The 26,356-nt window shown below is 44.7% G+C and overlaps 1 long non-coding RNA gene across 1 annotated transcript in view; it reads left to right on the top strand.

The window, feature by feature from the left end:
- LOC149121966 (uncharacterized) overlaps positions 1 to 26,356 on the top strand; it is a 42,991-nt gene that overhangs the window by 6,461 nt on the left and 10,174 nt on the right. Inside the window, exon 2 of the long non-coding RNA XR_016221337.1 lies at positions 17,785 to 18,003. This is a non-coding gene — a long non-coding RNA (uncharacterized LOC149121966). The remainder of the gene's footprint in view (positions 1 to 17,784; positions 18,004 to 26,356) is intronic.

The following is a 26,356-nucleotide window of genomic DNA, read 5'->3' as shown; positions in this document are numbered from 1 at the left end:
ACATTCCATAATTCTAACATAAAAATTAATTTGACTTGATTTGCTCATATAAGTACTTAGCCAATCATTCATTGCTCAACAATCTTTTTTCTAAGATTGATTGATTGATTTGAAAGGCAGAGTTACAGAGAGAGGGGGAGAGAAAGATTTCCCACCCACTGGTTCACTCCCCAAATGGCCATGATGTCTGGGACTGGGCTGGGCAGAAACCAGCAGCCAGGGTCTCCTGGGTCTCCTAAGTGGTTGGCAGGGGCCCAAGCATTTGGGCCATCCTCTGAAGCTTTCCAAAGTCATCAGCAGGGAAGTGGATGGGAAGTGGATCAGAAGTGGAGCAGCCAGGACTCAAGCTGGCATCCATACAGGATGCTGGTAGCAGGCAGAGGCTTTACCTGCTACGCCACAGTGCCAGTCCCCGATCAATATGTTTTGTACCCATTTATTTACTTTTCCCCAAAATGCAGACAGAAACAGAGTTTTCCCATCCTCTGGTTTACTCCCCAAATGCCTTTAACAGCCAGGGCTGAGGCAAGCTAAGACCAGGAGCCCAGAACTCAATGCAGATCTCCCACAGGGGTGGCCCAAGCACCTGAGCCATCTGGCTGCCTGCTAGGGTGTGCATCGGCAGGAAGCTGGGTTGGAAATCTTTCTTCTGTCTCCACTGTGTTCATGGGTGAGTTGCACACTTTGTCTCTTTGTGCCTCAGTGAGAAAGTGGGGTCAGACCCCAGTCTCCTCCAGGTGTTCCTTGACAGGCTACAGGGGTTAGAGCAATCTGAAGCAGGCAAGAAGCTGAAAAAATGAGAGGTGCCATTGTCCAAGGGCCTTGTCTTTGCTGGATGCACATGTTTGCAAAATCACAGGATATGTTCCTGGACCTAATACCCCAGAATATACTTTGTCAGAAAAATTTCCTATGATGAAGTTCCAGGGACAGTTTTACGCAATCCGCCCATGACCTGATTTTAAGAAAGCCTTTGGGGACAGCAAAATGGAGGCATATTCAAATGCCTCATTCAGCCATTGTGTGTGCCCATGAGGGCCAGGCTCAAAGCAAGAGGTGGTGAATGCGTCTCGTGGAACCTGTCCTGGTTCCACCTCCAAGAGACAGATATCATTGGCTCTTCTATTTTTTTTTTTTTTTTTTTTGACAGGCAGAGTGGACAGTGAGAGAGAGAGACAGAGAGAGAAAGGTCTTCCTTTGCCGTTGGTTCACCCTCCAATGGCTGCCGCTGCAGCCAGCGCACCGCGCTGATCCGACGGCAGGAGCCAGGATCCAGGTGCTTTTCCTGGTCTCCCATGGGGTGCAGGGCCCAAGCACCTGGGCCATCCTCCACTGCACTCCCTGGCCGTAGCAGAGAGCCGGCCTGGAAGAGGGGCAACCGGGACAGAATCCGGCGCCCCAACCGGGACTAGAACCCGGTGTGCCAGCGCCGCAAGGTGGAGGATTAGCCTATTGAGCCACGGCGCCGGCTGGCTCTTCTATTTTACCAGTGAGAAAACAGAGCCTCAGAAATGAGAAAGAATTACCTTGACTAGGCATACACAGGGAATAGACAGCATCTACAGGACCCCAAAGACTTGACACTCATGCACCCCGCAAAAACCATTCTGATTGTACGTTTTTCATTCTTGATGGATCTAGAATGTTATCTTTGCATGTGAGTGTATAACGTGTTGGAGATGACAAATGCTGATAATGACAACAGTACCTTTCAGAACCAAAAGAAGAGCATATTTCATCCTCCTGTTATTGGAGAATTTATGAAAAAATGGAAAAATTTGAGCAAATTCCTTTATTTTCAGTTACCAAATATATATCATAAAGCACTTTTTTTTTTTAAAGAAAAAAACCCCTCTGCAGATGGCATTTGGTGCAGGGGGGCACCTGCATTCTGTGTTGGAGTGACTTGTTCAAGTCCCAGCTCCACTCCCAGTTCCAGCCTCCTGCTAATGTGCACCCTGGGAAGAAGCAGGTGCTGGGTCAAGTCCTTGGACCCTTGCCACCCACATGAGAACACAGGAGACCCAAACTGAGTTCCATTCCTGGCTTCAGTCTGGCCCAGCCCTGGCTATTGTGGGCATCTGGGGACTGAGTCAGTGGGTGGATGATCTCTGTCACTTTGCCTGTCAAATAAAATAGAAAGAGAAAAAAAAAAAAAACTCTAATGAAGTTTGGAAGCTCTAAGATGTGGTTTTTAAGAAAATCCAGGCAAATGAATTATCCACATTTCATTGGGAGTACTTCAAATGTTAAATTTCCCACCTTCATATTCATCTAGAAGCTACTAATGTGCAGTTGCCCTAATTTAAAACCAGTAATAGCTGACCAGCACACTGTGTATTACCTAAATTCCTGAAGTTTTTTCTCACCTGCACACCCCTGAGGACTGAACAGAAAGATCTTTAGTTCTGCTCTACAGCCCTTTAGGGTGATCTTGTGACACAAATCACTCCTACAAAATAATTCAGTAAAAGCCTAAGGAGAGGGGTTGGTGTTGTGGCACTTGCAATGCTGGTATCATGGGTGTCGGTTCAAATCCTGGCTGTTCCACTTCCAATCCAGCTCCCTGGAAAGCAGCAGAAGATGGCCCAGGTGCTTGGGCCCCTTCACCCATGTGGGAGACCCAGATGAAGCTCCTGGTCCCTGACTTTGGCCTGGCCCAGCCTGGCTGTTGTGGCCATTTGGAGAGCAAACTAGCAGTTGGAAAAATCTCACTCCCTCTTTCTCTCCCCCTCTACCTGTAACTCTGAGTTTCAAATAAATAAATAAAAATCTTTTTATAAACACCTAAGGAGAGAATAAACATTTACTGTAAACAAGGCACAGACCAGCTTTTGGTACTATAAGGTGACAACAAGAATAATAATAAAGGAACTCTGGGAATCGAAGAACATGTAGCGTGGAAGAACAGGAGAAGAGCAAGGAAAGGAGTTCAGGCTCAGGTGACAGAGACAAGCATGAGCTTTGCAATAAGTAGGGGGGTTGGTTTTGTTCCACTCCCATTTGAGAGGCAGCTTCTGAACGATTTATTTGAGGACTTCTGCCCATGTCTTGGTGAAGGGAGTGACGTTCTGCCTGCGTGATGGGTCTTACGTGGTTTCTGATTGGAGGTGAGCATTGAGTCCCTCCCATCCCAAGTTGGCTTCACCTGAGGAAGAGAGTGGAGGCTGGGCAGGCAAGGACATCCGACATCCATGAGCCTGACGTCGGGAACCTGCCCTCTCTGACATGCATTTGGGGCTAGGGGCGAAAGCAAACCACGAGCAGACATGAAGATAAGCCTTGGATCAAAGTGATGACGCAGGCCAGGAAGGGGCAGGCCTGAGGCAGGGGACGCGGATGGCAGGACAGGGCACATGGGGCCGAGCAGCTGTATTTTCTGATAGACACTTCATCCAGCCGCCTGCCCAGAGAACGCACCACATGGCCAGGGGAATGGAATGTACAACAGACACCAGCCCCTCTCACACACACAGAAACCTGATCTTACAGCTTAGGGCCAATGCCCACTCAGGCAGATTTTTTTCTCACTTAATTCCAATTCCTTGTGACATCCAACAGGACGAGGCCAGCCAGGCCAGGTCAGAGGTTGATACCAATAAGCCAGAGTAGTCAGGCCCAAACTGAGCCCAGGGAGGTGAGCTGAGGCAGGGAGATACTGCACTGTTCTCTTTCTTAATCTGGAACTCATCCAGATAGCCCCAGAAAGGGGTCCTGGTTTGGCTTGGAAGGTGCTGGCACCAGAAAACACAGAGGGAACCACTAGGATAGTTGCATGTGGCAGAGCCACCTTTGGAGCCAGTGGCTGGGCCAGAGAAGCTGCCGGATCTGAAAGGTCAGTTTGAGATTATGGTCAAGAATGAGGCAAGAGACCAGGAAAGGAGATAAGAAACAGGTCTAGAAACACAGTGGCAAGTAGGATGGCTTGAGAAAATTCAGGGTATGAACCCAGCAGCCTGAGACCAAAGCCTGGTTCCTGTTGGGTGCTGGTCAGATGATGGGGCTGGGCAAGCAATGAGATCCCTTAGTAGTCTAGAGCTGGGCTGGAATGAAACAGGCAAGCACTGTGGGCCTCTCTGAAGGTCTGGTCCGAAGAGGTCGGTCCCTGCAAGGAAACACAGGCAGGCACTGGAGGTCCCCAGGGTGGAATCCAGAGTCCTGGGGTCAGAGAGGCAGCCAAGTAGGCACTGGCAAGCGAGACAGAATCCTGCGCCCAGTGTAGACACCCCCTGAGTGAGGCCAGCAGTCTTTGGGCTCCGTGGTAACATTTATTCAGCGTGAGCTATTGTCTAGTTGATGGAAGTTGTCTCTCAGTGTCTCCCTCTTTCTCTCTGTCATTCTGGTGTTTCTGTAAAACAGTGGTTCTCAACTATGGCTGCACACTGGAATCACCTGGGATTGAAGGCTCGCGTCCAGCCTGGACTTACGTGCAAGGGGGGTTTGAAAAGCTCCCCAGGTGATTCCAACATGCAGTCAGGGCTGAGTCATTTTCTTAGAGCACTGGGTCCCAGAACCTTCCTTAGAACCCCGGCACAGCAGATTTTCACTGAAAACTAAGTTTCACATCCAAAATATAACGGGAAGTAATGCATGAAGTATTCAACACTCTTAAAGATTTTCAAAAATTCTGAGAAACTTTTCAGTAAGGTGACATTTACACTCAGTAAAGTGATCAGATAGCGGGCATACATTTTATTTTATTTTTTTAAAAATTTTATTTATTTATTTGAGAGTTAGAGTTACAGACAGTGAGAAGGAGAGACAGAGAGAGATCTTCCTTCCATTGGTTCACTCCCCAGATGGCCGCAACAGCTGGAGCTGCACCGTTCCAAAGCCAGGAGCCAGGAGCCAGGAGCCAGGAGCCAGGAGCTTCTTCCAGGTCTCCCACATGGGTGCAGGGGCCCAAGGACTTGGGCCATCTTCTACTGCTTTCCCAGGCCATAGCAGAGAGCTGGATTGGAAGAGGAGCAGCGAGGACATGAACCGGCGCCCATATGGGATGCTGGCGCCACAGGCGGAGGATTAACCTACTGCGCCATGGCGCCAGCCCCGAGCGCATACATTTTCAATGATGAGTTTCATCAGATGTATGAGCCCAACAAGTGGAGAATCTGGGAAAAGGGAATGAGGAAGTTCTCTGTCCTAGCTTTGTAGCTTTTCTATAAATTGAAAATTGTATCAAAATTAAAAGTTCAAAGAAAGTATACATGACTGGCGCCATGGCTCACTAGGCTAATCCTCTGCCTGCGGCTCCAGCACCCTGGGTTCTAGTCCCAGTCGGGGCGCCGGATTCTGTCCCGGTTGTTCCTCTTCCTGTCCAGCTCTCTGCTGTGGCCTGGGAGTGCAGTGGAGGATGGCCCAGGTGCTTGGGCCCTGCACCCCATGGGAGACCAGGAGAAGCACCTGGCTCCTGGCTTTGGATCGGCACAGCATGCCGGCCGTGGCGGCCATTTTGGGGGTGAACCAACTGAAGGAAGAAGGAAGACCTTTCTCTCTGTCTCTCTCTCTCACTGTCCACTCTGCTTGTCAAAAAAAAAAAAAAAAAAAAGTATACATTTGGTTGTCAACACCTAGGTCAAGAGAGAGAACATTTCAGAGTTCCTTCCTACTGCTTCTCAATTTGCCTTAGACCTTAACTAGAGGTGCTCAGTATCTTAAAGGATTTCTGTCACCAAAGCTTAGATTTGCTCGTTGTTGAATTTTATGTAAATGGTATCATAAGTACTAGCTGTGCCTGCTTCTTTCTCTTGATGTAAGGTTTCTGTTGTTTTGTGAATCAGTCGTCCACAGTTGTAAGGGTCATGTGTGCCAACATAAATAAAGCTTCCACGAACATTCTTTTCACTGGTATTTTTGTGGGTACCCTCTTTCATTCCTGTCGGGTACAGCAAGGGTGTGTGTGTGTGTGTGTGTGTGTGTGATATAGGAGTGAAGTTATTGCTGCCAGTAGCTCTCTGTTTAGGTGCAAACTCTTTTCCAAAGTGGTTGTACCATTTTATATTCCATTTCTTTGCCAAGGCTTGATATTTAAATCTTTTTTTTTTTTTTAGTCATTGTAATTTACAGAAAGTTTCATTTTAATTTATAAATTAAATGCTGGCCCCACCATCAAATTTTTTTATTGTAATCCTGGACAAATAAACAAGATAAAATTTATGGAAATTGTTGTTTTAATTTGCATTTTCTTGCTTTTCATGTTCTTATTGGCCACTTATATGAGTATGTTTCAAAAAGTTTGTGGGAAAAATGAAATTGAAAGATCTTTTAAAATATTATAGAGAGTTTTTTTTTTTTTTTTAAATAAGATGGATAATGTGGGCAGCGGGCATGAAGCCTATCAGCTAAGATGCCCATCTCCTGCCTTGGAGTACTTGGGTTCTGTTCCAAGCCCTGGCTTCTGACTCCAGCTCCCTGCCAATGCAGACCCTGGGAGGCGAGGTGATGGCTCAAATAATTGGGTTTCCGCCACCCACTGTGGGATCTGGATTGTGTTCCCAGCTCCTGGCTGTGACCCCAGCTCAACACCAGCTATTGTGGGCATTTGAGAAGTCAGTCAAGGCAAAAGTATACTCTTTCCTCCCTTATCTCCCTTTCAAATAAATTAAAAAAAATTTTAAGATAATATAAATCCCCCAGGAACTTTCTGAAGCCTTATTGTATCTTCTAATATCACTTCAGGCTTTTTCCTAATCGTTTTCAATTCTGTCCATTATTGATTTGTAGGAGTTCTTTATATATTCTGCATATAAGTAATTGTATGTTAGATGTAAGTATTTTGAATATTTTCTTAGTCTGTGAATTTCTAATTTTTACCATCTTAAATTTTTTGACTATTTTTGCTTTGTTGATGTTTTTAATTTTGTTGAAGTCAAATTTTTCAATTTATTTGCTGTCCTATTAAAAAATCTCTGCCTACCACAAGGTCATGAAAATATTTTCCTATATTTTTAGAAGCTTTTTAATTTTAGATTCCATTATGAGGCCAATCACCCATAAAACTGTTCATTTTGTATTTTGTGTGGTTGTTCTATCCAGAATTTCCCAAACATTTTTGGTCTTGAAATCTATTTCTGTATATGACACCTATTTCCATTTCAAGAAATTAGCATATAAAACACACTGAGAACTGAATGTTTCCCCAGGGAAATCACAACAACCCAAACTGATAAATATGTCTGGATACCATCAAAAATTTTTTAAAGTTTTATTATTTATTTAAAAGGCAGAGTTATACACAGAGAGGGAGAGACAGAGAGAAAGGTCTCCTATATGCTGGTTCACTCCCAAAATGGCCACAACAGCCAGGACTGGGCCAGACTGAAGCCAGGAGCCAGGAGCTTCTTCCTGGTCTCCCACATGGGTGCAGGGACCCAAGCACTCGGGCTATCTTCTGCTGCTTTTCCAGGAACATTAGCAGGGAGCTGGATTGGAAGTGGAGCAGCTGGGTCTCAAACCAGCATCCATACAGGATGCTGGCCAGCATCATAGGCAGAAGCTTAACTTTCTATGACACCATGCTGGCCCCACCATCAAATTTTTTTATTGTAATCCTGGACAAATGAACAAAATACAAAAGATAGTAAGCTAAAAAGAAGATATAGCAGACTCTAAGACGTAGTAGACTTTGACACATGGAGAATAGAACTGTTTTCAATTAATCTTAAAACCATAAATATTCGAAACATAGAAAACTGTCAAATGTCAACTAATGCATCTGCCACAAACTAGCTCCTGATGAGCAAAATCAATGCCTTATTTGTGAACCCGTGGAGACAAGAACAGGACCTCATCCATCTCTCAGCACCTAAAACAGTTCTGGGCATATAATAGACAAGGGATATGTTTTCAACTGAAATGTAATATTTCTTAAAGGACATATATCAGAATGTTAAATTCTTATTTTTATTGACATACAGTAATTGTCCATATTTATGGAGTACAGTGTAATAATTCAATGCATGTATGCAGGATGTAATGATCCAATCCAATCAATGTGGTTAGCCTTTGAGTCTCCTTAAACATTTGTTGTTTTTGTAATGCCAGGACCCTTTGAACCCTGTATTGTAATTCTTTATAGGATACTTGCATGTAATATGTAGTTGTGAACCAGTCACCCTACTGTGTTGGAGACCATTAGAACTTGTTCTTCCTGTGTAGCTATATTTTGGTGCCTACTATCAACTTCTCTCTAACTCCTTCCCTCTGTCCTTTCCAGCCTCTAAGGACCACTATTCTACTCTCAGATTCTATGAGAGAATTCTATTTTTTGCTTCCACATATGAGTGACAACATGGAGTATTTGTCTTTCTGTACCTGGCATATTTCTCTTAATACAATTGACTCCAATTTTATCTATGGTGCTGCAAATGACTGAATAATAATCACCTTTTTTGCATTTATTTATTTGAAAAGAGTTACAGAGAGGGAAAGAAGGAGGGAGGGAGGGAGGGAGGGAGAGAGGGAGAGAGAGAGAGAGAGAGAAAGAGAGAGAGAGAAAGAGAGAGTTCTTCCATCTGCTGGTTCATCCCTTAAATGGCCACAATGGTCAGGAGTGAGCCAGACCAAAGTCAGGAGCCTAGAATTCCAGCTGGGTCTCTCATGTGGAAGTAGAGCTCCAAGCACTTGGGCCATCTTCTGCTGCATTCCCAGGCACATTAGCAGGGAGCTGGATTGGAAGTGGAGCAGCTGGGACTCAAGCTGGTGCTCCTGTGAGATGCCTGTCTTACAGGCTGTGGCTTAACCTATTGCTCACAATGCCAGTCCTAACACAACATTTTATTTACCCATTCATCTGTCAGCGGATACTTCAGTTGCTTCTGAATCTTGGCTATGGTGGAGAGTGTTATAATAACTGTGGGAGTGCAGGTATCTTTTTGATACATGGATTTCATTTTCTTTGGATATACACCCAGTAGTGGAACTGTTGTATCAAAATAGTAGTTATATATGTATCTATATATCTATATAGAAAATCTATGTACTTCTTTTTTTTGAAAGGCAGAATTATAGAGAGGCAGAGAGATGTCTTCCATCCTCTGGTTCACTCCCTAAATGGCCACAACCGCTAGAGCTGGATGGATCTGAAGCCAGAAGCCAGGAGCAAGGAGCTTTTTCCAGGTCTCCCATGTGGGTGCAGGGGCCCAAGGACTTGGGCCATCCTCTGCTGCTTTCCCAGGCCATAGCAGAGAGCTGGATCAGAAGTAGAGCAGGCAGGGCTCAAACCAGTGCCCATATGGGATGCCGGCATTGCAGGCAGCAGGCTTTACCTGCTATGGCATAGCGCCAGCCCCTATATTTTTAGGAAACTCCATGCCATTGTCCACATTGGCTGTACTAATTTACCATAACTATGTATAATGGTTCCCTTTATCTGTGTCCTCACTAGCATTTGTTTGCTTTTGGTCTTTTTGATTAAAGCCATTCTAACTGGGGTAAAATGATATTGTGGTTCTGATTTGCATTTCCCTGATGATTCATGACGCTGAGCATTTTTTCATATACTTTTCAGCTGTCTGCATTTCTTCTTTTGGGAGATGTCTATTCTAGTCATTTGCCCATTTTAAAAGCAAATTATTTGTTCTGCTGTGGAGTTTTTGAGTTCCTTGTGTTTTTGTGAATATTAATCCCTTTTCAGGTGGACAGTTTGCAAATGTTTTCTCTTGTTCTACAGGTTGCCTCTTCTCTCTGCTGATTGCTTCTTTTGCTGTGTAGAGCTTTTCAGTTTAATGTAATTTCATTTGTTAGTTTTTGCTTTTTTTGCCTATGCTTTTTGGGGTCTTATCCTGTTGCTCCCCCATTCGCGGAGGAACGACACAGGACCCTGTGCTGTTCTTTCGTCTGCTCGGCTCTTCCCGGGTTAGCTGCTGGTACCTCACTCGCGGAGGAACGATGCCGTCCCGGGTTAGCTGCCAGCCCCTCCACCTCTGTGGAGGGGCTGCACCCCCTGCCACTTTCCCCGCTTCCGTGGAGGAGCGGCACACCGCCGGCCAGCTCTCTCGGGGGCTGCTCAGGTGTTCCTTCAGGTGTTCCTTCAGATGTTCCTGGTGCCTGTTGTTTCTCTCCTCCTTTATAGTCCTCTTCCACCAATCCCAACTCTGCTACCCACACGCCGAGCACGCTGCTCTCCTCCAATCAGGAGCAGGATCAGCTCCTGCAGTTTATCAGTCAAGTTGGCAAGAGGCAGCTGCGTAGAAGTTTACTCCTCCCCAGCGCCATATTGTGGGAGAGCAGATGCATAGAATAAGTCTTAATTCCAGTAACTTAGTCTAGTCTCAGTTGCTCCCCACATTATCCTAAACTTCTTTGTCCAGACCAAGGTCCTGAAGTGTTTTTTTTTTTCTTTATTCCCTAGTGGTTTTTAGAGTTTCTAGTCTTACATTTTGTTCATTGATCCATTTTTAGTTGATTTTATCTATACTGAGAAATCGGGATCCAGCGTCATTCTTTTGCATATCAGTATCCAGTTGGTCTAGCCCCACTTACCACAGAACATTTTTCCTCCATCACACAATATTTGTCCTCCAATGTAAGCTTTTGGCACCTTTGTTGAAAACCAGTTGGTTGTAGGTGTGTGAATTTATTCTGGGGGTTTCTACCCTGCTCTGTTACTCTATGTCTGGTGTTTGTGTCAGTACCATGCTGTTTTAGTCACTATAGCCTTGTAGTATGTTTTGGAGTCCGGGGTTGTGGTACTTCCATTTGTGTTCTTATTGCTCCAGATTGCTTTGACTATTCAAGATTCCATACGAGTTTTAGAATTTTTTTCTGTTTCTATGAAGAATGTCATTGGTATTTTGATGATGATTGTGTTGAATCTGTAAAACTGCTTTGGGTAACTTGGATGTTTCAACAATGGGAGAAAAAGAATATTTAGTTAATAATTGCTTAAATATTCCTCAAGTAACTCTTTGTATGTTAGTCTAACAACTCAAAGTTGTGTTTCGATTTAAGAAACTAACAACTGATGAGAGTAACTGACCAGAAACCCTTATGGGTGTTTGTAAATGTTTATAGGCTGCAAGAACAGGTTAGGAAATATGCAATGAACGTCCTCTAAAATGGGCAATAGGCATTGATTACTTCTAGATAACAACATACTAACATTTGATCTGCTTCGATGTTGAATTTACTTTAAAATATCAAATAATTAGTTTCTAAGTTGATGGTCTAAAAAAATTAACAGAGGCTTCTCATTGGAGTTCCTTTATCTCAAGGAATTCCTTTAAAAATCTGAGAAATTTTTTAATCCGTAATGATTCTGACCAAGGATAACCAAATTATGCTTTTGGGGTAGGTGTTTGGCTTAGTGATGGAGATGCCTAGAGCTCACATTGTAGCTCATTTAGACCCTGAGAGGCAGTAATGATGGCTCGTGTAGTTGGGTTCCTGCCCTCCAAGTGGGACACCTCGATGGAGTGCCTGGCTCCCAGCTTCAGCTTGGCCCGCTTCCAGCCATTGAGTGAGCTAGAATGAGCCAGCAAGTAGAACCCTCTGTCTCTGTCAAGTAAATGATTCAATGCAAGTTCTTGGAAAACCAATTATTCTTTGTGTTTAACCTACCACTGGAACAGTTGTATCTTGTAAGTTATTTCAGATAGTATCAGATTTGTGTTTCCCTTTTTTGTAAAGCACTTCAGAGTCTACACGTATTAATTATAAAAACGGTACCATCAGATTACGGTACATTGCAGAGAAGGTGCCATGGCAAAACGTGGTGAATAAGGATGTTGTGATACAGGACACGTTCTCACCACCAAGGAGAACTTTGTAGCCACACATGAGAAGTTGTCTTTTCCCTCAGAATGCCAGCCATTCTCCTTAGCTTCTTACAAACAAGGCACAATTTTAAGCTTAGAATGAAAAAAGTAAAAGATGCAGAACGCAGTACCGTGATATGTGTTTATCTGTTGTGTATCTAGTAGACCAAAAGTGATGTATTCAGTGTTACAAGCGATTGCTATTTGATTTTCTGATTAATGGTGAAAATGAAGAGAGAGAGCCCTTTTAGATCTGAAAGGAGTACTGCAGGCGACACACAGTCTTCAGCAGCTGTCCCAGCAGACCACAAAGGGCTAAGCTTTAGCACAAGAAGCGTGGGATAACCTGGCTACCTTTTCCCCTCATGGGATCTGTTGGCTTGGGATCTGCTTGGCAGTGCAGGTACCTGTGTCTGGGATGGGCTTGGGTTAACTTCTCCCTCCCAGCGTCAGACGGTGACACAGCAAGCTCATCATTCCTGCGCTCCGCCATGGCACTGGTGGTCCTGCCTCTCAGGTCAAGGCTATCTTGAAAGGGTGAGAATAATAGCAGTCTAAGCCATCCATTTCCAAAAAGGAGGGCTGGCTGATGCGGGCTGCGGGAGTGAGACAGAGATGATGATGATGTTCTTGGCCAACACCCATTCTCTCAAATTTCATTCTCATAAATGCCCTGCGTTTAGCCATCCTACTTCCAGCCAACAGAGTGGGTGTGGGAAGTAGAGAGTCAGGAAGAAATGAGAATGCCAGGACCTGGAGAGTGAGGGAGGCTTTAGTATAGGATGGAATTTCTGCACGCCACTTCTAAAGCACTGAGGGCCCGTGAGGCCTGAGTCTTCACTGGGATTCAGCAAACTGACCTCAGCGATCTATAGGAGCTCCTGCCATAGTCTTTTGAATATTCTGAAAAAAAAAAAAAAAACCACTGCTACTCCACACTCACACAACACTTATGACACCAAATGTTGGGAGGAGGGCTTCCCCATACCAACCAATTCTCCAGTTCTCTGGATATCAGCTGAGTGTCCTATAATTTAATTCCATCCTGACACCATCTACCCATTAGGATGGCTCCCAGAGCTCAGGGAATCGCTTTCCCTGTTATTATTGTTTTATTATAAAGGCTGCAACTCAGCAACAGCCACGTGGAAGAGATGCAGAGGAGAAGGAGTGGGGTCTTGTGGTGAATGGGGTTTCCATGGCTCTCGGTGCTCAGGGTGCTCATCAACCTGGAGACTCATTAAATATTTGGTTAAAGAGTTTCCTCTTTTTTTGTATTTATATATATATATATTTATTTATTTATTTATTTTTTATTTGAAGAGGGGAGATACTCCATCCAATGGTTCACTCCCAAAATAGCTACAATGGCCAGGGCTGGGCCAGACTAAAGCCACGAGCCAGGAGCTTCTTCCAGGTCTCCCATGTGGGTGAAGAGGCCCAAGCACTTGAGCCATCTTCCTCTGCTGTTCCCAGGCTCATTAGCAGGAAGCTGGATGAGAAGTGGAGCGTCTGGGAATTGCCCGGGCACCCATATGAGAGGCTGGTGCTACAGGCAGTGCTTTAACCCACTAAGCCACAACACTGACCCAGGTTGAAGTTTTCAGAACCTTCATCCCACAGCTGGGTGACCTCTCCAGAGGTCATTGGATTGGGTTGAAAGTTCTAACTTTGTACTTGCTTGGTCTTCCTGGCAAATGACCCCATCCTGAGGCCATTTAGAGGAACGAACATTTTGGAAATAGCTAAGCCCATTCAATTCTTTTTTTTTTTTTTAAAGATTTATTTATTTATTTGAAAGAGTTACACAGAGAGAGGAGAGGCAGAGAGAGAGAGAGAGGTCTTCCATCTGATGGTTCACTCCCCAGTTGGCCGCAACGGCCCAAGCTGTGCCAATCTGAAGCCAGGAGCCAGGAGCTTCTTCCGGGTCTCCACACAGGTGCAGGGGCCTAAGGACATGGGCCATCCTCTACTGCTTCCCCAGGCCATAGCAGAGAGCGGGATCAGAAGTGGAGCAGCTGGGTCTCGAACTGGTGCCCATATGGGATGCCAGCACCTCAGGCCAGGGCGTTAACCCACTGTACCACAGCAAGCCCATTCAATTCTAATCAAGCTGAACCATTTGGCTAGTGTGTTTCCTTTTGCAAGAGTGCCATAGCAGAGCCTTGCATCATTTCATCTTCATGGCAATCCCTGGAGTTGGTACTCTAAATCTCAAATTGCAAAGGAAGAGTGGGAGGTTAAAAGAAATTAAGGTATATGCAAAGTTATGAAACTAGTGGGTGGCAGTGGTTAGACTTGCATCCAGATCTTCTGATTCCAAATCCAGTGTTCTTTGCTTTATGTCAGAGGTTGCATTTTTAATTAAAGAAAATCAGAAGCAATTAGACAACATAACAAATTTTCATTCATACAACATAATTTATACAATATTATTCAAAAAGAGAATTTCCTAAACATTTTTAGTAATGGAATCCTCAGTAGAATGAGTGTGTGGTTTCCTAAGAAATAAGTTCATGGTTTTTCTATCTTTCTAGATACATGGTTGGATTTTAAAATCCCGGTATTTCATTATCACACTGGTAAGATTTCAGAATGCTTACTGTATTCGCTTCCACAAAAATCATTATGCAGGAAAAAAATATTGAAGGCATAAGCGATTTAACAGCTGTGAGAGGAAAAATTACAAAGAACACCTAATGGATGTTAACATAAAACCAGACTTGTGGGCTACTTTATTTTTATCTGGGAAAAGAAAAATGTTAGCATAACAATATTGATTCCTATACATCTGCAGAGGAGCCTCATTGTACCTGGAGGTTTTATGCTACAAATTCTTCTTACATAGAGAGAAATATGAGCAGGCTGTTCCCCTAATTCACTTTTCTCGCTCCCATTTTTGGCCTTTGGTCATTTGTTCCATTCGTACCCACCTTTCTCTGAGGTGCAGTGAAATCAGCCTGCAGTAATGTTCCATCAAGAGACAAATGTCCCATGGATGCCATAATTATTTGGTCATTGGCTGGCCTGACACCGAGGTATCAGAGCAACTCAAAGCTGACTGTTGAAACACAGGAATATTGCCAGCCCATTATCAAACTGCTGATCCTTGAAACCAGCCCTCTCTGGCATCCCCGCCACGGGAATATTTACACCATGGAAGTCAGCAAAGGCTACACATTACCACCAGCACAGTGTTGACCTGAGGTGGGAGCAGATGGGGAGGGAGGTTGCTACATAGAACCCCACAAATGTTGGAAACCACAAACCTTGGCTTCTCTATACCAGCCGAGAAAATCAAAGATTGAGCCAACTTCTCCAGTGACTTTGGATTTCCTTTATAAATAGAGTTTTACTAAAGCTGGGAGAATAGGGCTGCATTTAAGGACATGTCTGCAGTACCAAAAGAACATTGGGAGCTACAGAAATAGTGCAAAGTGCTTTCAGTAAAGTGTTTCATTTATTTTCTGGTTAAAGTAATGTCAAACGTCACCATATAGTATTGTTAAGTGAGAAAAAAAGCAAGTTATAAACTGTATACCTAAGTCCCAACTGTAATAAAAGAAAAATAACTTCTGGACACATGCATTTTGGGAAAATGCATGGAACTCATGATCTTGAAGAGGAGTGGGCATGGGATAAAGTGGGGTGTTTACTCTTCTTGTTTTGAATTGTTCTTTGTTGCTTTCTTTCTCTTTAGAGTCCATATTTAATTTTCTTATGAGTTAGCAGTGCTTTTAAAAGAAAGAAAACCACCAAACACCGTTCCATGGCTTTGATCATGCCAACCACTTGACAAGGGCCTGTTCAAAGTCTAAAACTGATCAGCTGGTCACATCCATCCTTATCTTTTCAGTCTCAACCCATTTTCATATCTTAACTGACTTGATTGTTGTTCCCCCAAGAACAATATATTTATTTCTTGTAGGCTCTGAATTTTCAGTGACCATGTGTGTTTGAAAAGATTCTAAAGTTAGTTCTGCCATTGCACTGACAAACTCCAGGGATGCTCCTCCAGGGACTGGTTGGCTTGGGAACGCTCCTGCTGTGTCCATTCATTTGCAAACCCCGTGGGACCACTATTTCCCGTGCTGGCAACTGGCAGAGCCTCCAGGACAGACTGCTTCGTTGTGGTCAGGGGATGTTTGCCCGCAGCAAGTTTATCAATAGAGAGACTTCGGGAGAACTTCAGCAGCAGGGGCACGGGGCTGTGTTCTGGCTTGGCCATATGAGGAACCAGGTGACTCTGGACAAGTTATATCATCTTTTCTGTTATCTGTATTTTGTTTGGGAAAGAGAGAGAGAGAGAGTTTCCATCTACTGGTTCACTCTCCAAATGCCTGTGACCCTCAGGGCTGAACCAGGCAGAAGCTGGGAGCCCAGGTCTCTCATGTGGGTGGCAGGGAGCCAAGTCCTTGAGCCATCATCTGCTACCTCCTAAGTGCATGAGGAGGAAGTTGGAGTCAGGAGCCAGAGCTGGAACTTGGACCCAGGTATTATGATGTGGGACACAAAGCGTCTTAACCACCAGGCTGAATATCCACTCCCAAGTTAAATCTTTTAAAGCTCCATCAGAAACTAGGGACAATACCCTGATTCTGTGACCCAGAGATGCACATTCCCCTCTACATTTTCTTATTCCTAAAATGATGGGACGTGTCTGAACAAACTTGCCAGCTTCCAGGCCCACGACGGCCACCCTAGTATGAGACATTTGTGAGTGCAGTGGGCATCAAAGGTTATGAAAGATGATGCCTGCTCCTTTGATGTCACCTCAGATGAGTTCTTTGCATGAACAGCACACACACACTCATTTGTGTTTCCTCTTCTTCACTATAAATTTATATATTTTCTAAGTAAAGCAAACCTTTGTCTCTGGAGGCTGATGAAATCTCCATCTTTCTCGTGTTAACTAACAACAGACACTCTCTAATAACTGTTATTAAGCTGATAGTTTACAATTGATGGCATACATATTGTAATCAAGGATAGGAGGAAATAATACTCACAGGCTAGTGTGCTGGAAGATTAAATGAGATTATGCCCATAAAAGGCTTACATAATGCCTGGTACACAAGAAGCATGCAAGAAATATTTTCAGGGGCCAGTGCTGTGGCGTAGCGGGCTAACCCGCTGCCTGTGACACTGGCATCCCTTGTGGGCATCAGTTTCTGGCTTCTCCACTGCTGATCCAGCTCCCTGATAATGACCTGGGAAAATTGAAGAGGGTGGCTTAAGTGCTTGGGTGCCCACATACGTGGGAGACCTGGATGAAGCTCCTTGCTCTTGGCTTTGGCCTGGCACAGCTCTGGCCATTGTAGCCATTTGGGGAGTGAACCAGCAATTGGAAGACCTATCTTTCCTTCTCTCTCTGTAACTCTATCTTTCAAATAAATAAATCTTTGAAAATGTTTTCATCCCTGTCATCATTATCATCATTAATCATCACACTTTATAACATGTTAGATGGCAATAACTTTACACGTGTGTACTTCATCCATAACTCCTGTGAAAGGAAGGTAATAAGGTCCAAGTTGATGGTTCCCCACATTGACTGAACTTCAGAATTTTCTGGTGAACTTTTGAGAAATATCAATGCCCCGAGTCCCAAACATTAAATTCGAATCTTTCGATGACTGGGTCCAGGTATTTGAGAAATGGTAATGTTGCTTCCCTGGGTGGGTCTTAAGTGTTCGTCATCAATTATAAACTATGTATTTTTAATGCATTCCCCTGTTTTTGACTTGATCTGGGAGTTTCCTGTCAATGTTCATGAGGTTGGCAGTGAAGAAGCCAGGGATCTGCTGAGCAGCCCTCTGACACAGCGTCCCTCCTCTGTAAATGAAGGAAATTGGACCCGACGCTCCAGGAGATGTCTAATGTCACCCCCCCCCCCCACTCCCCGGCTCTGGCACGGGGAAGATTTGAGTCACTGATGTGCTGTGGACATCTGTTGTTTTGCCTGCAGCAGACAGCATCCTGTTCACCCTTTCTGGGTAGCTCACCTCCACTCATGTGATTCCAACAGGAGCTGCCAGTCTTCTTACAGAAGCCTCCCGGGCCAATGCAACTGGTCTGAAGTTGCACGGTGTATCCAAGCCGAGCCAGCTGGAGCAAGTCCACAGCAGTTTTGAACTTCAGGCCAGAGAACCAAAGACTCTGACCTTTGTCTGGTGACAAACAGGAGTTTTCTGTGGGGAGCCCGGCCACGAATACCCTTGTGCCTGCCACAGCTGAGGGAATGAAGGTAACCCTCTGCAAAGCCATGATGAGGTTTGGGGAGAATTGGGGGCTGGTGGGGACCTCTTGCGCCAGAGTCTGCAGCACCCTGTGGTTTGGTTTTTTTGAACCAGTAAATCTCAGGTCCCTATTACTTGCAACCATAAAACACCCCAAAACAAAACCAAAATTCCACAACTCATATAACTTATCCTCACTAAAAACAATGGATAGCTTTATAAAGGTTTGTGTGTATTCTCTGCCTCTTAATCATCGCCCAGTGCAGTGGCACCTACTTCCTTTTCAAATGGGGACATTATTCACAGACCATAAGCTTCACCATTATCAGATGCACACTCCATTATTTTGTCATATATTCACCAGGTATGCAACCATCATCACCATCTGATTCCAGAACTGTTCGTCACCCCAAAAGAGAGCTGCCACACTCATTAGTAGTCACTGCCCTGCCCCCAGCCCTTCGCAAACTCTCATCAACTTTTCCCATAGGTGTTTTCATCTTCTATGGACAGGTGAGGAACCAGAGTTACAGATTCTAGTAGCTTCCAGAAGGCTTGCCTACATAGCTCAGCTGGGGTTAGAAGCCACTAAATCGCGCTATCTCCCTTTGCTGGATGTATTTATGCCCCATTTATTTCCTCAAATTATTATATTTACTTGTTAATTTCGATGGCCAGAGGGTGAAAACAGTCATTTGCAGGTTGTTGCAGTCTGTTGGTTTGTTCTGAGGGATCGACTTCCCCAGACACAGGTTGCTGTAGCACTGCTAACCTTGTACTTTCATAGTTGAAGAGCCTGCTTTTCTTTACTTTTCTGCAGTCAAAATCCATTTGACCTCCCCATGAAAGGGGGGAAAAAAAAGAAATGGAAGTTAAACCAATAGAACCAATGAAGTTAAACCAATTGAGCTGAAATCGACTTTCTAATAAATCTAAGGAAGAAAACAGTTTTGGTCCCTTCAGAGCCATCCATCTCAACATGGTAATTCTGGTTCAGCCTATCAAGCTTCTGTTCAAGATGAACACATCTCACATAGAATTAAGACAGCGTTCGATAGGATTAGGGATGCAGCCCAGAGAGAAGACATGGGCCTTGCAATTTGAATCATTTGGAATGAAAACCAACTTGGAGACTTTCTTTTTGGCAGATATTGTCTTAATAAGAGTAATCACCAACCTGCTGCCTTAATCTAATTGTGAAAACCGGTAGATCACAAGCTAATTGCTAGATGCCAAAAGACAGTGATTTGGGGAAACTAATTTGTTTACATGCAGTTTTGTCCAAGTTCAGCTTGGAGGATATCAGAAATATGCGATCTCTACTTGAGGGGTAAAAGTGCATCTGGGGGCACACACCACATGGCTGGGTGTAGATCTCCGTGTGGGGCCTCTCTTTCCATGCCAGAGAGTCTATTTCTGTCAAAATGGACAATACTGGGCTCCAGAGCCCCTCCGGGTGAAGGGCTGGGGAACAGCAAGTCCCCAGAACAACTGGGGAGCCTGTTCACAGTTTTGGCTGCCCGTGTCTCTGCCCTGCCAGTCTGTCTGAAGCATTTGGGGAACACCCAGTTTTTGCAGAAGCTTGGACTTGGCATCAGAGAATAAAAATGAATAGTAAATTTTCCCCGAGGCTGAGAACAGGGGCCCTCACCCGCCTGCTGAACTTTCCTGCTACTCAGCCACATCTCTACCTGATGGTCTCTGGGCTCTGGTACCCAGAACACTGTGTGCTCGGAGCGGGTGGGAGAGAACACACGCTCTTTCCCACTGCAGCCCGGACACGCTGGGTCTGCTGGTCTCTCTGGAGACCAAGAGTGCAAATGCGTTCCTCCTCTGTTGATTTCACAAAAGGTGGCAGCCGTCATGCCTCGGTCATCCGGGCAAGCTGCAGCTCTGCTGGCATGTTCACACCTGACCCTGTGTGCAAGACTGGCTCCCTGTTGGTCCTTCTAGACGTGGCTGGTGCCATCCTGCTTCAGCAGGCTCAGTTAGGCGCCTTTCTCAGTGCAAGTCCTCGTGGGTATGCCCAGTTCAGTTGTGTAGTCTCCCATGAGACTAACTACTGCTCTTTGATATTATCTTTCTTTCTTTTTTTTACTCTGACTCTTATCAGATGGTTTCTTTGAGATCTGGACTCTGTCCCCAGGGCCTGATATCGTTTTTAACTCCCATCTGCTCGTCTGTTTCTCAAACAGCTGCAGCAGCTGGGGCTGGGCCAGGAGAAAGCCGGGAGTCCAGAACTCCATCCAAGGATCCCATGTGGGGGACAGGACCCAAGTAACTGAGCTGTCATCTGTTGCCTTCCAGGGTGCACAGTAGCAGGAAGCTGGAGCAGAAGCAGAGCTGGACTCAACGCCACACACTCCGAAATGGGATCTGAGTATCTCTGCCTGACACCTTCACCCCTGGGCCAAAGCTCACCTCTAGAGGGCTTCTTGAAACACAGATGGCAGGATCCCACTCCCCAAGTTTTCTTTTTTCTTTTTTTTTTTTTTTAATATAAAAGATTTGTTTATTTATTTGAAAGTCAGAGTTACAGAAAGATGAGATCTTCCACCTGCCAGTTCACTCCCCAGTTGGCCACACAGGCTGGGGCCAAGACAGGCCAAAGCCAGGAGCCAGGAGCTTCATCCGGGTCTCCCATGTAGGTGACACGGGCCTAAATACTTGGGCCATCCTCCATTGCTTTTCCCAGACTGTTAGCAGGAAGCTAGATCAGAAGTGGAGCAGCCAGGACATGAACTGGCGCCCATATGGGATGCCAGTATCTCATAGCAGCTGTACCTGCTATGCCACAATGCTGGCCCCTGAAGTTTTTAATTTAGTAGATCTGAGGTAAGGTCTGAGAATTTGTATTTGTTTAAACAAGCTCCCTAGTGATGTTGATGTCACTTGTACCAGGACCATGAACTGAGAAGCACCAGTCTATGCATTTAAAATTCAATATACTATTAGCAAAAAAACACAAACAAACAAACAAAAACAAACAAAAAAAAAAACACAACTATACTTGGATAAAATTTTTTACAAAAATTTATTTACTTGAAAGCTAGAGTTACAGAGACACAGAGGGAGAGACATACAGAGGTCTTCCATCTGCTGGTTCATTCCAAATGGCTGCAATGGCCAGGACTGGGCCAGGCTGGAGCCAGAGCCAGGAGCTTCATCCAGGTCTCCCACATGGGTGCAGGGCCCAAGCACTTGGAGCATCTTCCACTGCTTTCCCAGCTGTATTACCAGGAAGCTGGATCAGAAGCAGAGCAGCCGGGACATGACCTGGCACCCTTCCGTGTTGTGGGCATTGAAGCAGCAGCTTAACTTGCCAGCTCCCTTGGATAGAATTTAAATTGTGGATGCCAGAATGAGAAAAGGTAAAATCCCACAAATATTTTAGTTTATTGATGCTTTATCTCAGAGATACCCAAATTGGTGTTAAGATGAAAATATTGTGGAAGATATATTAGTAATTATACTAAGAAAATAAGTTTGTTGTCTTAACCAACAAAATGGATTTCTTTAAGCTAATCTTTAATATAGTAAAATGAGATGTAAATATCTAAGAGAAATGTCACATCTCCCAAACTTTCTGAAAACAGAAATCTCTGCTCTCCAGTATCTGGAAAATATGGTTCCATTTATGGTAGGGCAATTATTCTTTTAGTTATAAGGTAATATTTTCAGCCCAGTTCCATCCTAATTGGCTAGGTCGTTGCGACATTAAATTATCTTTTTCCCACAGCTGTCCACAGATCATGATCTGGGTCAAAATTAACTTGAACTATTCATAGGCAATTTTCCTATTAGCAGAGAAAGCTTCTGCAGCCATCCTCACCCTTGCAGTAGGCCCTTGCTTGGGGGGCCACAGAGCAGCTACAAGCCCAGCCTTCTCTGAAAGAGGTACCTGATGGCCACGTCTGGCCACCAAACCTCCCAGTGTTCTCCTGACCCAGGCCATGCGGATCTGCCCCAGGCATCCAGAAGTGTGAGCTAAAACCTAGAGGCTGGAGAGGCTTTGGCACTCTTCTGCCTCAGTGGCGTGGCCCTGGTGAGACGGTCTCAGTGCCTATTTCCCCCACCATGTGTATGACAGGATGGGTAACGGTACCTGCTCCACGCAGCTGATAGAAGGATTGAAGGAGTCAACGCCCAGGGAATGCCTGGGGCGGTGGCTGGTGCATAGCAAGAGCTCTGCAAATGGGAACATTTTCTTGCATTACTAATTCCTGGGTCTCAGGTCTCTGGAGGTGATGAGGCTCCTGCCTACCCAGAATCACGGTGGTTCAACTCCTTGGGTCCCAGGAGACTATGTAGTACCCATCCTAAATATTCCTTTATGGTCTCCCAGGTATATCCTACATTTTAAATCCCAGAACCTATGAATCTCTTCATCACAAAAGAGGTCTCACTGTTGTGATTGAATTAAGGACTTTAGTATGGGGGGGGGGGGAGTGATCTTGGATTGTCTGGGTGGATCCACTATAACCACAAAGATTCTTATACGAGAAGAGGGAGATGGAATGTAGAGAAGATACGGTGATGGGAGCAGAGGCGGAGACTTGAGGATGCTACGCTGCTGGCTTTGAAGATGGGGGATGGGTCATGTGCTAGGGAAGACAGACATTCTCCAGAAAACAGAAAAGACAAGGGAGTGACATCTCCACGCCTGGAATCTCCAGGAGGAAGACGAGTGCAACTCAGGGAGACCTTGAGTTTAGCCCAGGGAGACCTATTTTGGACTTCTGGCCCCCAGACTGTAGGATGATAAAATTGTGTTGGTTTAAGCCACTGCGTTAGTGGTGATCTATTACAGCAGCAAGAGGAAACTAAGACATGGCATAAGCTGGCCAAAGTTGAACTTCACTCCTGGAGATAAATAGCCACAGCAGTCCTGAGGCCACTGGAAGCGACTGGAGCCTTGGCCCCAGCCCAGCTCTGGCTGCCGTGGGCACCTGGGGAATGAGCCAGCAGATAGGAGCTCCGTCTCTCTGCCTGGCTCTCTATTTGTTTCTCTCCGTCTGCCTCTAAAATAAATGCACAAATTTTAAAAAATGGATAACACCAATACCCTAATACAGTGAATTTAAATGTTATTCCCTGTTAGTCTTTTTATTTTTTTTGAGGTCAAAGTACTTGGTTGAGGAGTCTGACTAGGTCAGGGAACTTGGAGATGTGCTGAGACTCAATGAAAGCTGACATCCTCGGCTGAGATCTTCCTACCAATGTGCCCCCCAAAAGCCCCTATTAGTTTTTGTTCATATGCACTCATATGCTTTTATTTTCAAAATGGGAAACACACACACAGTTTGCCTTCCGTGTTTTTTTTTAATTTTTTATTAAATGCTAGCCAAAAGTTGTTGTTTTTCATTTTAGGAACTCTTAAAGCCTATGTTTAATGCTTGCATAACACTCCATCGAGTGGTGAAGCATAATTCCCTAAACCTAACTGTTATTGTGAGACATTTAGATTGTTTTGATTCCCAATTTTCAGGCATAGATTTTCACTTTTGTCAGCCCAATTCCTTTAAACAAATTCTCAGGCAGGTGGCTGGATCCGTTTGGGCCTGGTGAAGCTCCAGCCACACAGACTGAGCCTATGGCCTTACCACCCACTGTTCAGCTGTACCAACCTCCCCACGACCTGGGCAGCATTGGCTGTTATTTTGAAAACAAACCACAGCGAGGTGGGAAGGACTGGTTTAATAGGCATACGATGGTATTTGTCTTTCTTGAACTGTTTACTTTTCTACGGTTACTTCCCCAAAATTTATTTTGAAAATTTTTAATCTTAGAGAAGTTGGAAAAATGGTGTACTGCCTCATTTCCTTCCCGATTCATCTATCAGTAACATTTTGCCACATTTGCTCTTTTTTTTTTTTTTTTTTTTTTTTGACAGGCAGAGTGGACAGTGAGAGAGACAGAGAGAAAGGTCTTCCTTTTGCCGTTGGTTCACCCTCCAATGGCCGCCGTGGCCGGCGCGCTCTGGCCGGCACACCGCGCTGATCCGATGGCAGGAGCCAGGTACTTCTCCTGGTCTCCCATGGGGTGCAGGGCCCAAGGACTTGGGCCATCCTCCACTGCACTCCCTGGCCACAGCAGAGAGCTGGCCTGGAAGAGGGGCAACCGGGACAGAATCTGGCACCCCGACCGAGACTAGAACCCGGTGTGCTGGCGCCGCAAGGCGGGGGATTAGCCTAGTGAGCCGTGGCGCTGGCCCACATTTGCTTTTGTTCTCTCTCTCCCAACACACAAGCATACACACACACACACACACACACACACAGGATGCTTTACTCCTAAATACTCTATCATGTGTCTCCTACCCATATAACCATAAAAATACACATCATATAATGAAATTTAGCATTGAAGCCAAACAACATCTAATGGGCAAATTCCTCCAATAGTCCTGACCTATGATTCAGCCAGGGTTCATGTGCTGGAGTTGTTGGTCATATCTCTACAGTGTCTGTTAGCCTAGAAAACTACTCTCCATGACACTGACTTCTTTGAAGAGTCCTGGCCAATTGTTGGATAATGTGAAGGTACTTCAAAAAGTCCATGGAGACATAAAATTACATTTATTTGGGGCTGACACTGTGGTATAGCAGGTAAATCTGCCACCTGTAATGCTGGCATCCCATATGTGTGCAGTTCCAGTCCCAGCTGCTCCTCTTCTGAGCCAGCTTCTTGCTAATGTGCCCGGAAAAGCAGTGGAGGATGGCTCGAGTGCGTGGGCTCCTGCACCCGCATGGGAGATCCAGACGAAGCTCCTGGCTTTTGACCAGCCTACTCTAGGCTGTTGCAGCTATTTGAACCAGCAGGTGGAAGATCTCTTTCTCTCTCTAACTGTGCCTTTCAAATAAATAAAAATAAATCCTTAAAAAATTTTGAAATCTATGCAGTTTTTTAAATAATACTAATTTTCCATGAACTTTTTGAAGACCCCTCATATATCCCACATTCTGGATTTTCCACATCGTGTTCTCATGATTAAACTCAGGTCAGATGTTTTGGTCAACGACACTATATACGTGATGAAGTGCACTGCCCATTGCACTGTGTCAGGAGGCACATACTGGTGATGTAAGATGGTCCAAACATTGGTCATGCTGCATTTCTTCACTGGGCCAGAGTGGAGTATGTTGTAATAGTACCTTTTCTCTTCGTAATTACTGAGTAACCTATGGAGGTGATACTTAAGGAGTGTGCGAATATCATGTTCCACAACAACATTTTACCCAGAAGGTTTTGGATCCATTGATGATTCTTCCTAATTAATTATTACATTGGTGGCTACAAAGTGATGATTTCTAATTCAATTGGTATCCCCTTTTTACATATTAGCTTATCTTTATAAATGAGTTATATTCTCCTTTAAGGTAACAGTCTCAACTCATGGATTCTTTTTAAATACCATATTACAAACTATTAACATTGTTATTCATTTTGAAGCTCACATTGTCTTAGTCCTATAATGAAATATCTTAATCTAGGCCGTTTATAAATGATAGAAATGTCCTTTTAAAGTTTGGAAGCTGAGAAGTCTGAGGTCAAAACATCATCAGAGCTGGTGTCTGGTCAAGGCTGTCCCTCCCAGATGGCCCCTTCTGTGGTCCTCATGGGATGGAAGGGCAGAGAGGAGGGAGCCGTGGTTACCAGGTCATTCATCCTGTTCCTGGGAGTGGGGCCCTCGTGAGTTAGCTGCTTCCCAAGGGCCTACCTCTAAATACCATCCCAGGAATTCAGGAAGGACACAGACATCCCAACGCCAGCACAAGTTGTCCCAAATCTCGCTGGTAAGGGCTCTTCCGGCTGCCTCCTGCATCCCCATCAGTCTTTCTGCATCTCTGTGCTTTTTGGCTCCACAAGACATTCCAGACTCACCTTGTACTCTCATTGCTCCCAGACTTGCAATGAGCAATTTCTCCTGCTAGTGGGGAGTGGTATAGTTGAGCTTACTGCTATTGAGTGTCATTGATTCTCAGGCCCTGTCTGTGGAAAGAGCTCATGTGTGTGTGTGCGTATGCACGCACACACAATCGTGACTTCACACTGATAGCTCCAATATAACCTCTAAAGTTCCTCCTCACTTTCCTCTACTCCACATTTGTATTTTCCTTCTACGCAGTGAGAGTCCCAGTTCCCCCAAAATATTGGCATATTTACAATATACACAAATAGTTTCAGAATTACTGTGTCAATGCTACTAAGAAAATAAAACTCACTAAATAAAATTCAGGATTTTCTTAAAGGCAATTTTTTTTCTTTAAAACATATTCTAAGGGTGTATTATTAGAGTATTATGTTTAAAAGATTTTTTTGAAAATTATTCATTTGAGACAGAGCAAAAAAGGACATGTT

Source organism: Oryctolagus cuniculus, chromosome 15 (assembly GCF_051225735.1).
Source record: "Oryctolagus cuniculus isolate XC-2025 breed Fujian yellow rabbit chromosome 15, ASM5122573v1, whole genome shotgun sequence".
Lineage (NCBI taxonomy): Eukaryota > Metazoa > Chordata > Mammalia > Lagomorpha > Leporidae > Oryctolagus > Oryctolagus cuniculus.
The sequence above is the reverse complement of the archived record's forward strand: the minus strand, read 5'-3'. Positions and strand labels throughout refer to the sequence as shown.